This window comes from Balaenoptera borealis (genome assembly GCF_965194805.1).
Source record: "Balaenoptera borealis genome assembly, chromosome: 7".
NCBI lineage: Eukaryota > Metazoa > Chordata > Mammalia > Artiodactyla > Balaenopteridae > Balaenoptera > Balaenoptera borealis.
Window position 1 is genome coordinate 98,837,945 of NC_138864.1, and position 14,889 is coordinate 98,852,833.

Here is a 14,889-nt window from a genome sequence, read left to right on the forward strand (position 1 = left end):
GAATGGATGAATGGATGGACTAACACAGAATGTGAAATGATCCTTCAGGAATTTGCCAGTTTATAAAAAAAAAGTACTTTGATAAAAAGATCTGAAGGTTTAGATATAGTTATTTATTATTTTAAATTATTTTTTAATTTTTAAAATATTTATTTATTTATTTATTTAGGCTGCTTTGGGTCTTTGTTGCTGTGCACAGGCTTTCTCTGGTTGTGGCGAGCAGGGCTACTCTTCATTGTGGTGTGTGGGCTTCTCACTGCGGTGGCTTCTCATTGTGGAGCATGGGCTCTAGGCATGCGGGCTTCAGTAGTTGCAGCATGCGGGCTCAGTAGTGGTGGCATGTGGGCCCTAGAGTGTGCGGGCTTCAATAGTGCAGCCCGCAGGCTCTAGCACACATGGGCTTCAGTAGTTGTGGCACGCAGGCTCAGTAATTGTGGCTTCTTTGCTCTAGAGCTCAGACTCAGTAGTTGTGGTGCACGGGCTTAGTTGTTCCATGGCATGTGGGATCTTCCTGGACCAGGGACTGAACCCATGTCCCCTGCATTGGCAGTCAGATTCTTAACCACTGTGCCACCAGGGAAGTCCCATTGATATAGTTACTTATTAAATAAAATCTACACGTGACTTTGTACAGTGTAGTACATATCTGATTAGATATTATTTAATTGTATTAGGCAAAGAGAATAAATGGTGAAATTCTGTCTTGGAATATCTCTAAGTAAGATATCACACAAGATATTTACCTTGGGGAAAAACACAGGACTTTTTCAAGAAGTGTACATTATGAGGGAAGCAAAAAATGTTTCATTTTTTCTTTTAATATAGATTCTTGATGCAAAAGCCATTAGGCATTTTTCTATAGGCAGCATTATTTTAATGTAACAGCTCTAAAGGTTGGTCTACAGTTAGCGTACAGCACTCCACATCTCTGAGAACAAAGACTAGTAGGGGAAATTAGCAGCCTTGTTTCTCATCAATGATACTTTACAGAGTAATGCCAACTTTCTGTAATCATAGCATAAGGATAAACATAGTCTACTGTAGAAAGCATATGTTTGACTTTAATATGGTTGTTTTTTGGAAGAAGACAAAAAATACATTGAAAGTAAGGAAAAACCAAAAACAAAGTCAATTATATTTAAAGACCTGCTAAGGATTATAGTTCATTGTTTATTATCCAGGTACTTGAGCTTCTTGAAGAAAAAGTGTAAAGCCAAGAAAATATTATAAAAGGTTTATGCTTGAGATCATTCTTATTGCTCTATTAATGTTACATTGGATGGTGATGGCTTTCAAGGGATTTCATTGGAATGAAGTGTCTGCTGGTTGATGCCTTATCTCATAGGCACACTACTAGTGTGTTCTTCAATTGCCTAATCTTAATTGCAAACTGTTCTTCTATGAAGCAAGGTTTGAGATCTCTTCATTTCACTCTCATTTCTTTCTTTTTTTTAAGGTTTGTATTTTGAAGGAGAATCAGTTAATAAATGTGGATGATGATGCTGAGAATGACCTTGTCATTAATAAATTATGTTTGTAATTTCACACATTGCCAGTTTGAATAAGAAGATAACAGGATTTTTTGTTCTGAGTCTTCCCTCTCCCCATATTATTTGAAAATTCATTTAACATGCCCTCTCCTATCCTCTAGCAAAAGAAATGTAATAGCAAAAATGAAGCTAAAGAAAACCAAAATCAAAATCAAAACCAAATATACCAGTCTTTGCAATGCAAATTCTGCTTCTGCAGAGATGATTTATCTCACCTTATATCGACTGTATTTTTTTCAAAATAAAATTGGCAGTGCCCTTTGAGTAAGGGCACTGTGCCATACAAACAGATGGGCAGGAAAGTAGGTAGCTTAGAGACCACACTTATTTGTCAGATTTGTTTATGGAGGATGACGTTCATGCCAGAATGGTGAATGTTGATTTCTCAAAGTTCCTCTGCCTTTGGGAAGACTATTTCTCTTTTAGAGCTGAAACTCATTTGAAAAAAAAAAAAAATTATCTCTGGTTCATGGTCAGATTCAAGAAAACACAGACTAAGTGGATCACTTTTTCTGATGGAATAGTATTCTAATGTGTTATGGTGACTGTAGGGAACTGTCACTAAATCTAAAAAAAAAAAAAAAGGAGAAAAATATTTGAAAAAGGCAAGAACATGCTTTCAATAAATTAAGAAGGCTAAATGAGTTGGAAACATATGTTATAATTTCTCCCTCCCTTATGCAAGCACAGCATGACATACATGCTAATAGTGCGTTTTCAATTCTCTGGAATTCTTTCTTGGTTATCTATGAAAAGGAAAACTTTCACATAGGGATCTAGTTTCATCCTTTTGCATGTTGCTATCCAGTTTTCCCACCATCAGTTGAGGAGACTATTCTTTTCCCATTGCATATGCTTGCCTTCTTTGTTGTGGATTAATTGACCATATATGCATGGGTTTATTTCTGCACTTTCTGTTCTGTTCCATTGAGCTGTTTGTCTGTTTTATGCCAATACCATGCTGTTTTGATTACTATAGCTTTATAATATAGTTTGAAATGAGGAAGTATGATGCCTCCAGCCTTGTTCTTCTTTCTAAATATTGCTTTGGTTATTCAGGAGCTTTTGTGCTTTCATAAAAAAATTTAGTTTTTTAAATTTCTGTGAAAAATGTCATTGGAATTTTGATAGAAATTTCATTTAGTCTGTAGAATGCTTTGGGTAGTATGAATATTATTTTATATTTTTACAATATTAATTCTTACAATCCATGAATATGGAACACCTTTCTATTTATTTGTGTCCTCTTCAGTTTCTTTATCAATGTCTGACAGTTTTTCAGTACAGATATTACACCTCCTTGGTTAAATTTATCTCTAAATATTTTATTCTTTTGATGCTGTTGTAAAGGGGATGGTTTTCTTAATTTCTCTTTCAGATAGCTTGTTCATGTAAAGAAACACAATTGTCTTTTTTTACTGAATTTTGTGTCCTGCAAATTTGCCAAATTCATTTATTAGTTCTAACAGTGTTCTGGTGGAGTCTTTAGGGTTTTCTACATATAATATTGTGCCATTTTCAAACAGAGACAATTTTACTTTTGCCTTTCTGATTTGGATGCCTTTATTTCCATTTCTTTCCTAATTACTTGCTAGGATTTCCAGTATTACTTTGAATAAAAGTGGTGAAAGTGGGCATCCTTGTATGTTCCTGATCTTAAAGGAAAGCTTTCAACATTTCTCTATTGAGTATGATATTAACTGTGGGTTTGTCATATATGACCTTTTTTACATTGAGGTAAGTTTCCTCTATACCCAGTTTGTTGAAAGTTTTTATTATGAAAGGCTATTGAATTTTGTCAAATGCTTTTTCTGTATCTACTGAGATATTCCTATGATACCTATCCTTCATTTTGGTTAATTCATTTACAGATACTGACCATCCTTACATCTCAGTTTAAAAAATCCCACTTGATCAAGAGCCTTTTAATGTATTGTTTAATTTGGTTCATACTATTTTGTTGAGGATATTTGCATCTATGTTCATCAAGGTTCTTGGCCTGTAATTTTTTTTTTTCTTGTAGTGTCCTTGTCTGGCTTTGGTATCAGGGTAAAGCTGCCCTCATAAAATGAGTTTGGAAGTGTTCCCTCCTATTTTTGGAAGAGTTTGAGAAGGATTGGTATTAGTTCTTTAAATGTTTGGGAGAATTTACTAGTAAAGCCATCTGATCTTGAGCTTTTCTTTGTTGTGAGGTTTTTGATTACTGATTCATCTCCATACTAGTAGTAGGTCTGTTCAGATTTTTCTATTTCTTCATGATGGCAATTTGTATGTTTCTAAGAATATATCCATTTCTTCTAGGTTGCCCAATTTGTTGAAGTATAATTTCTCATTGTAGTCTTTTATGATTCTATGTATTTCTATGTTATCAATTGTAATATCTTCTTTTCATTTATAATTTTATTTATTTGTGTCCTCTCTCTTTTTGTCTTGCTAAGTCTAACTAAATGTTTATATATTTTGTTTATCTTTACGAAAACATAGCCCTTAGTTTCATTGATCTTTTCTATTGTCTTTTTGTCTGTATTTTATTTATTTTTGTTCGTGTATATGTTATTTATTTTTTTTCTTCTAACTTTGGGCTTAGTTTTTCTTTTTTTTTTTTTTTCTAGTTTCTTGAGATGTAAAGTTAGGTTGTTAGAGATCTTTCTTTTTCCTTAATGTAAGTGTTAAAATGAACTTCCCTTTTAGAACTGCTTGTGCTGCATCCCAAAGATTTAGATAAGTTGTGTTTCCATTTTCATCGCCTCAATATATCTTTTGATTTCTTCTTTGACTCATTGGTTGTTCAAGAGCACGTTGCTTAATCTCCACATATTTGTGATTTTTCTATTTTTCTTCTTATAATTGACTTCTGTCACCTACCATTGTGGCCTGAAAAGATGCTTGATATGATTTCAGTCTTCTTAAATTTATTACGACTTGTTTTATGGACTAACATATAATTCATCCTGGGAAATGTTCCATGTGCTTTTGAGAAGGTGTATTCTGCTACTGTTGGATGGAATGTTCTGAATATATCTGTTAGGGCCATATGATTTAATATGAGCTTAAGTCCAATGCTTCCTTATTGATATTCTTTCTGGATGATCTATCTATTGTTGAAAGTGGCATATTGAAGCCCCCTGTTATTATTTTATTGCTGTCTATTTCCTCCTTCAGATACGTTAATTTTGCTTTATATATTTGAGTGCTCTTATTTGGGGTACATAAATAGTTATAATAGTTATACCCTTTTGATTAATTGATCCCTTTATCATTATATAGTGACCTTCTCTGTCTTAAAATTGTGGTGCTAGATGTTCCTTAAGTCCTCAGGAAGAAGCTTGGAGATGGGGATCCCCTCCTCATTATATGGTGCTGTATTGGGGTTGAGGCTTATGGTGTGAGTGTGTCTCAGTCTTTTTCACCCATTTTTATTTGGATATTCTCTCATTTATCTGATGTGTAGGAATTTCTCAGTTAGTTTCTGGGGTCTCTTTCAGAAGGAATGTAGCAGTACATTTGGTGCATCCATGAGAGGAAGAGAGCTAAGGAACCTCCTATGTCTCCATCTTGGTTAACTCTAAATTGATATAAAGTTAGAAGCAAATGAAAACCTTTCGAAGAAGCTCTTTTGAAAAGCAATATACCTTATGCTTGTTTTATTGATTAACCAAGTATATGCCACCAAAATATTAACAGCCATGGGCATTGCTTAAGGCAAAAAAAATCATTTGCTTTCTTCAGGAGAGATCATTTGTGTTTATTTGTGGAGGGAAAAAGTAAATCATACAAGCTGGAATTTTCTTCTGAATAATATTTGAATTATCCCTGTTTTTCTAAATATCACAATGCCTTATTCTAGGATGCACAGCTGCTAAATCATTATTCACTACATGAGCAATAGGTGCAGATGCTTTTACTGATTAATGGAGTATGGCTATATTACTTGTGGTTTCCATGTGGCAACTACACAGCTATTGATGTTGTCATGACAAGGGCGCTGTGTTGTGATAAAGAGATACGGAGCTCCTGGGGATGGTGCTGCTTGGCTGTCCTTTCTACCTTATCTCTGTGCAGATCTTTTCGTACACTGCTCTTCTTCCTATCTCCTCCACTACTTGCCATAATACTCCCCTTAATGCATGGACTAGAAATATTAGGAAATGAATATTTTCTCTTTTTCTCCTTTATCATGTAGCATTTCAGATTATGTTTTGCTCTTTCTGATTGTCAGATGCAATAACACCAGTAAAGATATCTCTCTTTCATATGTACCTAGGGACGAATTTTTATTCCTCTAGTTTGGTGACTCTTGCTAATTTATCTGGGGAATATTTGGGGGTTTTGGATTCATTATTTCAGAAATTAATTTGAGGAGACTAAAGAGGTCTTGAGCCAAGGAGCCAGTAAGGTATGCTTGGCCACGTTGTTTTGTTTTGTTTTGCTTTCAGTATACTTTGATTTGAATCCATTTTGATTCTTACCAACTAGGAAATTTGGACTGGTTGATAAACTTTATATGCTCAAGTTTTTGATCTGTGAATGAAGTAGGGCCTGTAAAGTATTCAACATAGTATCTTGTGCATATTAAGTATGTAATATTTACTAGTTCTGGTTAAGTTGTTTGTGCATATTTCAATGTAGTCTACACTCCTCAAAGAGAGGGAGCAGGACCTGCTCTTTGTTGAATCTTTCATCATTGTACAAACGTGTATCACAGGCCTTTATTGTGTGTACACCTAGTAGGTTTTCTTAGGTAAATGCTTGCTGAATGAATGAACATAAAGACATTCTATTCATGGCGTTTGGTTTTTACAGACATCTAACGATCAGGAAATTGATGATATTTTTCATTTTCAATTTAAAAAAAAAGAAAAGGAAAATGGTCTCTGTTTCTCTGACACTAATATCATGGTTTCCTCTAATCAAAGTCACTTAAGTGACTTGAATGTAAATCTTATGTTTATTATATCTTAAGGAATTTTCTAGCTATATTATAGTATTGAATTGAATGAATTTTCTAGCTATATTATAGGAATGAATTTTCTAGCTATATTATAGTATTTTAAGAATGTTAATTCAGACAATCTACAGAAGATCATTGATCACATTTTATATATACCATACTGCATTAAGGGAGACACTTTAACTACCCAAAGCAGTCAGGGGTAGAGGAAGCAAGAACTAGTCTACTGTTGCAAACGCTAGACTTGGGACCACAAAATTGCTTCTGTGTTATTAACTGCATGTCCTTGAGGAACTAACTGTTAGTATTTTGAATCTCACTTCCTCATATGTACAGTGAGAATAACAACCACTCTAATTTACAGCAGATTTAAAATTAAAGCAGAACTGAGATAATAAGGTGATGCCACTTTGAAAACTTTTAAGTACTATACAAGCATATACTTTTATATAGGCCAGAAACACAGTCTTAGTTAGAGAAGGGGAAGAATAGCAGGAGATGGACTATTCAGAGCAGAAAAATTTGGGAAAGTAAAGGGAAGATGAGGTCCAATGCCCCATGCTCTTACATGAGGTCACAGAATTAGAAAGCCAGGATGAAAAGTGCTTGTCTCCAATGCCAGGAGGAGGGCACAGGTATCTGGAAAAGATCCCAGAGTGCAGCCTGCCCAGCTATGTTAAGAAGGTAGCCTGAAATGAACAGAACTTAATTTCTCTCCATATGGGTGAGAGATTTAGGGTTTTGAGACCACTGTATTGAAAAATTCTAAACCATATTTATGATGGCATTTTAGGAAGGGAGGAAACAGTCTAGACTATGTTTTGATGGAACATTGTGTAAAAATATAAGTTTCCAATGTTATTTAGAAGCTGAGGAAATTGAAGTGAATTCAGCTTTTGGGTTGTTGGCATCAAGTTTTACAGCAGAAGCAGCAGCTGCTCCAGTCTGTGGGGATTCCTCTAGGTCACTGGGATTCTAGCTGGTATCCCAGTGAGCTCTTCAAACCCTGTGGGTTAATCATTTAATTCTAACCTGATCTCTGGAGTCTAACCCATTGCCTTTGATCAAGCAACCATGGCTTGGCAGCCATCATTTGACTTTGTTGCCTGTTGGGCTTTTTCCTATGTTACTTACTTTCTATGTCATGGGCTTGTCTTGCTGGCATACTCATAACTTAACATACTCTCTAGATTTGATGTTCTTGTCTCAAATGACGATATCTATAAATTTGGCTGACAGCATTTTCAGTTTCAAGATTAAGAATCTATAAAAGAGGAGGAGACAGGTAATTGTCATCACTGGGTAGCAAATGAACACTTTTAGACAAGGCTGACAGTTCCTTTGGCACCATATAAAGGTACTGAGAAAAGCTGGCCAAATAATAATGCAAGTCACTGCACTGTGGCTAATTCTTACTTATAAACTTATGAAGTTTCTTTTATTTTCCCCTCCCTCTTTCTCTCCTTCCTTCTTTCCTTCCTACCTTTCTTTTATGTGTGTGTGTGTGTGTGTGTGTGTGTGTGTGTGTGTGTGTGAAAGAAAAGTAGGCAGTCTTAAGTGATGTCTGTGGAGATGTGCTTATAGCTTATATCTAAATATTCATGAAGAAAAATCTATGCATGAGAAGAAAACACTTTTTAAAATTTTATTGTGATAAAAAGACGTCACATGAGATCTCCCTCATAACAGGTTTTTTAGTGTATGATATAATATTGTAACCTATAGGCACAATGTTGTACAGCAAATCTCTAAACTTACTCATCTTGTGTAACTAAAATTTTATACTCATTGATAGGCAACTCCCACTGTCCCCCTACCCCCAACCCCTGGCAACTAAAATTGCATTCTTTGCTACGAGTTTAACTTTTAGATACCTGATATAAGTGGAATCATGTAGTATTTGTCCTTCTGTGACTGGCTTATTTCACCTAGCATAATGTCCTCAAGTTTCATCCCTGTTGTTCCATATTGCAGGATTTCCTACTTTTTTAAGGTGGAATAATATTCCATTGTATGTATATATCACTCTTTTCATTCATTCATTCTTCTATAGACATTTAAGTTGCTTCTGTATCTTTGTTACAGAATGCAAGTTTGTGTGCCCACTGAACAGGGAGGCCAAACAATACCAAAACTTTGGAGTCTGTAGCAGAGAAAGGTTTATTGCAGGGCCATGCAAGGAGATAGTTGGCTGTGCCCCCAAAATCCCGAACTCCCCAAATGGTTTCAGGGAGGCATTTTTAAAGGCAAGGTGAGGGAAGGGTGTGGTTAGTTGTTGCAAACTTCTTGGTGTCAGGATCCTTTGTTCTTGCAGCCATCCATGTAGGTCAGGTCATGATGTTTCTATAAACCTCCAACAAAACAACTGTTATTCTCTGTTCTGCAACTTTTGATCTTTGTATGAATGGACTCTTAAAGGTCAGAGTGCTGAGAATAGGCTACCCTGTTTATTTCAGGCTAAAGACAACATTCTTTTACAAAAGGTGCAGAGCCAGCATGACTAAGCACAGGCAACAAAGCACAAAGTTTAAAGTAAAAGGAACAGATCTAATATGGAGTTAGATTTGTTCTTCCCTATTATGTCTTGGCTATTGTGAATAGTGCCACAATGAACATAGGAAGGCTAATTAATCTCTCTTCAAGATCCTGATTTCAATTTGTTTGTATAAATACTAAAAAGTTGGGTTGGTAGATCATATGGTAGTTCTATTTTTGAATTTTAAAGCTGTATGGAACTTCCATACTGTTTTCTACAGCCACTGCACTAGCATTCCCATCAACAGGGTAAGAGGGTTTCAATTTCTCCACACCCTTGTTAACACTTGTCTTCTGTGTTTTTGATAACAGCCACCCCAACAGGTGTGAGGTAGTATCTCATTGTGGTTTTGACTTGCATTTCCGTGATGATTGATGATGTTGAGCATCTTTCATGTATTTATGCCTTCTTTGAAGAAATGTCTGTTCAAGTCCTAGGCCAACTTTTTAATAGAATTATTAGTTTTTTGCTCTTGAGCTATAGGATATCCTTATATATTGTGAAAATTAACATCCCATTACATACATGGTTTGCAAATCTTTTGTGTGCAGAAGCTTTTTAGTTTGATGTAGTCTTGCCTATTTTTGCTTTTGTTGTCTGTGCTTTTCATGTTATATCCATGAAATCCTTGCCTAGGCCAATGTAAAGAAATTCTCCTTCTATGTTTTCTTCTAGGAGTTTTATAGTTTCAGATCTTGAATTAAAATCTTTCATCTATTTTGAGTTGATTTTTGTGTATTGTGTAAGATAAGGATTTAATTTCATTATTTTTCATTTGGATATCCAGTTTTCCCAACACCCATTTGTTGAAGAAAATTTAGACACCAAAATTTTATTTATTTTTTTATTCAGTCTTTCTGTATTCACTTTTCATATTAGCAAGAACTGAGGGAACAAAATTCCATGTTTTCTTTCATACAAATCATATTTTCCTTTCATAGGCAAATAATAAGGTTTAAAAATAAAAGTACCTTAAAAGAAAAGAAGATCTTTTCATGCTAAGTAGATTTTATTCCTTCACATTAGGCTTTAGAAACTAAAACAAACACATCACTGATTTTATGTTATTTTCTCCCAGACAAGAAAGCAATGAACAATTAACATTGCAAGTAGCTTTAAAAGTTATTTTTTTAACAGGAATAAAATGAAAATCTAATGAATTAACACATTTATAATATTCTGTAGAGCTTTGTTTTTGCAAAGTCCAAAAGAATTATGATGATTTGAAAATGACTCTTATCCATTAATAGTTCTAAAAAATTTGTGAATCTTACTTTTCTGAAATTATCTCAAATATAGCAAAATTTTTAATTGCACATATATATAAATATATGCATATTTAAGATGAATATTATATATACAGTAAGGACAAATATATTTTCACCTAACATATATTCTCATATTATTTACACATTAATATCATATATATATCATCATTATTTGTTTTCCCAAATTATTTTAAACTACATTTTAAATATAAACTATATTTCAAGTAGATGTATGAGAACATATATATTCATATAAGCATTCTATGTTTTTCAAATATATATACACTCATATATGTATGTTTATGTTTCTCTCTATCTCTATCTCCATATGCATATATGTTTGTTCTCATAAGTTTGGGTGTTCTTTGAAATTCTATGTAATTCATTTTCCATGATAAATTAACATAAATAGCTTAGGGTTATTTATGTTAAATATGGGTAGTTGGCCAGGGTAATTTTTAAATGCTATTAAAGGAATGAAATCTGCAAATGATTTGTTGAGAGCTAGATGAAGATCATTATGTCAAAAGCATTAATCAAGAAAGAAAGAGAAAAGACAGTGACTGTATTAACATTTTTTTTTTTCTTAAATATCCTAAGTGAATGTTTAGGGTATGTGAAACCTTTTCATTATACACAATGATCTGAATAGTTACATGTATCCAACATATATCTCAACAATACTGTTTTTCCTTTTGCCCTAGACTTATTTTTTTCTTCCAGTTTTAATGAGATACAATTGACATACAGTGTCATATAAATTTAAGGTATACAGTGTAATTATTTGACTTACATACATCATGAAATGATTATCACAATAAGTTTAGTGAACATCCATCCTCTCATATAGATAAAAATAAAAGAAAAAGAAAAAAATGTTTTCCTCTTGATGAGATCTCTTAGGATTACTCTCCTAACAATTTTCATATAACATACAGCAGTGTTAATTATATTAATCAAGTTGTACATTACATTCCTAGTACTTATTTATCTTATAACTAGAAGTTTGTACCTTTTGACCACCTTCATCCAGTTCCCCTCCCCAAACCCCACTTGTGGTAACCACAAATCTGATTTCTTTTTCTATGAATTTGCTTGTTTGTTTGTTTGTTTTTGAAGTGTAATTGACCTACAACACTAGACTTGCTTTAAATATACTTAAATTTATTCATTGCTTTCCAGCTTTATTGAGATATAATTGACATATAACATTGTGTAAGTTTAAGGTGTACAAGGTGATGGAGGTGGTAAATTTATCCATTTTTATTACATTAAATTGCCTTTTTAAATTAAATGATTAAATGTAAAGCCTAGTGGTAAAATCTTGACTATTTCTACCTGCAGAAGGATTTCTGCTAGTCATATAAGAGGTCTGATCCCTTAATTAACACACAGAATTCAAAAAATTATAATTTAACTCATGTTAAATGCCATGAAGTCCTTATAAACGTTTGTAAATCAATCATGGTGGCCGAGTTAATACTCATGTGGGAAATTGCCTTCTCCAGCGTTGGCTGACTTACTTGTTGCTGTGAAGTTGAATTGTCTTGGAGGGCTGCTAATCCTTTAGTGCTCAGATAAAAGTACTAACCACGAAAAGAGATATGATTTTTCTGTGCAATCTATCCTGTGGGTTTATTTTTTTTAAAAATTATGCAACTCTTTACGGGGAGGCACTTTGCTTTGGTGGCTTTTCTGGGTCATTTCCCATAGAAAACTAACTTATATGTAGGTACTTTTGCCCTTCATATCTTCTTAAAAAGCCATATTTTCAATGCAGAAGTAGAGTTGTTAAAAAAACATCAAATGAAGCAGTTATAAATCACTGTCTAAGTGAACATACAACAGAGAATGAACAAAGAGTAAGGAAAGATTGGGAAATTTGGGGTGAAAATGTCATTTGTGCTGTCCTGCCCATATCTTTTTCTCTAGACTCTGTGTCTTAAGTGATAAGTTTAATAGACATATTTACTTAGAATTTCTAACTTCAGTATCATAATTGAGCAAAAGTTCTGAGGGAACTTCCTTCTCTATAAAACATTAAGCTCTGGATTAGACAGTTTTTGAAGATTTACTGTGATGGTTAATTTTATGTGTCAACTTGGTTAGGCTGTGGTGACTAGTTGTTTGCCAGTTGTCTGATCAAACACTAATATATATGTGTTGTGGAGGTTTTTGTTTTTTTTTTTTAAGATGTGATTAACATTTAGAATCAGTTGACTTTAAGTAAAACACATTGTCCTCTATAATGTGAGTTGGCCTCAATCAGCTGAAGGCCTTAAGAGCAAAGACATGCTTCCTGAAGAAGAAGGAATTCTGCTTTAAGACTGGAAGCTAGAAACTCTTCCACGAGTTTCCAGCCTGCTGGTCTGCCCTACAGCTTTTGCACTTTCCAGCCCCACAAAACTATGTGAGCCAATTCCTTGAACTCTTTCTCTCTCTCTCTCCCTCTTTCCTTCTCTCTATCTCTATCTCTCTCTGTTTCTATCTCTCTGTCTCTCTCTCTCATACATATATATATATATATATATATATATATATATATATGAATATCAGTAGAACTTGGTCATCAAAACATGCTGTAGAACCTTTTAAAATGTTAAGCAATGAATCATTATCGTTTCTTCTTTTCAGTTTTCTCAGAACCTCCTAAATAAGGCAACTATGATGATATTTTGTACTGCCAGTAAAGTAATTCGATTTTAAGTGCCTTGGGACCAGGGACAGTGTTTATATTCCTTCTTTTCACTCTTAGTAACAGGCACTGTGTCTATAATTGCTGCTTAGTAACTATACTCTTAAATATTTTTAGTATATACTGGCCTCTGATTTCATGTATACTATCTACAATGCTAAAGGCTGATAGTAGCCTTAAGTATACAATGGCACACTTGAAAGTTGCTCTATTATATAACACAATCCATTCAATGGAGTTCCTTTTAAGTAGCTCACTGCAATTTTCAATTCAATTACAAATAGATAAAAGCATGTCTGCAAAATGAATTTGTGTAGTTTCTTATATGCATCAAAAGGATTAAAAGCAGCATTCTACTTTTTTTTTTTAAACATCACAGTGCTTTTCCACTGACTGCACTCTATTTTCCTGGGCAAAGGATCAGAAAATCAAGCATTTTAACAAATAGCCTTCCAGTGAGAGAGGTAAGGTGACCTAAGTAGCCTTACCTATTGCCCTTAAATTTGGAAGACGTTATATTTTTTAAAATGATGAGATGTCCCTTCTGGTTTATCTTTGAATTTGATCTTCAAGTTTTCTTATTTGTCTTTTAAATTGAATGTTTGGAGTCAGTTCTGTGTGAAGCTATGAAAACTGCATGCCTGCAGAGCTGGAAAAAGAACATTGCCTGCCTCTATTCAAAAACACACTGATGGCTATCATTCGGGAATTAAAAAAAAAAAACAAAACTTGGCTTGCTGCCTACATTTCCCTCATTCTGTGTTGCTCTTTCTATACCTTTTCATTCCTCTAATTTTCTATTGTGTTTGCTCTGACTTCCTTCCTTTTGACTACGTCATACTTTTTATCTGGTATTTTTCTTATATATACTGCTTATCTATTCCTTGTTATATTCCTTTCTCTGCTCCTCTTCTCCTCCCTACCCTAAGGCTTCTTCGAGATCAGGATTGCTATTGTAAATCTGAAAATTACCTTTTCTTTATTTTGGAGAACTTCAGCTCACAGACAAACTCCCTGTTGATCCCACAGCTGATCCACAGATGTTCTTCAGCTGACAGATGGCAGACAATACTTTTGAAGAGCAAATGGGTCCACAAGGTCTCTGAATTTATAAACTTCCCACAAACCACTTAGCTTTGAGGGGTGAGTGGCACACAGGTTTTCAGGAAAGATATTGCTGTCCTTCACATTTAACCCTGGGAAAGAAATGCAAATGCAGGTGTCTTTCTGAGTAGGACTTGGAAGAAGAAATGAGAAAGGAAGGTGTCATCGTCAATCACCTATCCTTGACATTTGTTGATTATAGGAAGAAATTGTTGCAAATGAATATAAGTTTGTATTTAACCATTTAAATTTTTCTCCAGTTGATATGGTGTATTTTTATATTGCATATCAGAAAAGACTGCTCATTCACAAAATCTTTGACTCTAGAATTTCTGTGTGAGCTGAATTCTTCTCTTTATTTTGTCGTCCTCTTTTTTTCATCCCTTTACACTTTCTTACACTCTTACTTCACTGTTGAATAATTTAAGCAAAGGTTTGTGTTTTTTGTCTTTTTTTAACATCTGAGAAATGTGAAATAACTTACTCTATTATAGTGAACACTGAATCTGGGAATGGAAATGAAAATTTTAATGCTTTCAGTTTTGTTCATGAAAAATCCTAGCAATGTTTCATTTTACTGTGTGTTCAGATGTGCAAGTAAAGTGTGTTATATGCAATACTCCTTAGAAAACAAAAATCTTTCCATGAGTTTTTTGTTTTCTTGGAAAAAAATTTACTCATCTAGCACATTGCAAGAAACAGGTTGTGTTCAACGTAAGTATGAATTGAACAGATGACATTTAATTGAAGAGTTGAACAAATAGGTGTACTAGGTATACTCACAG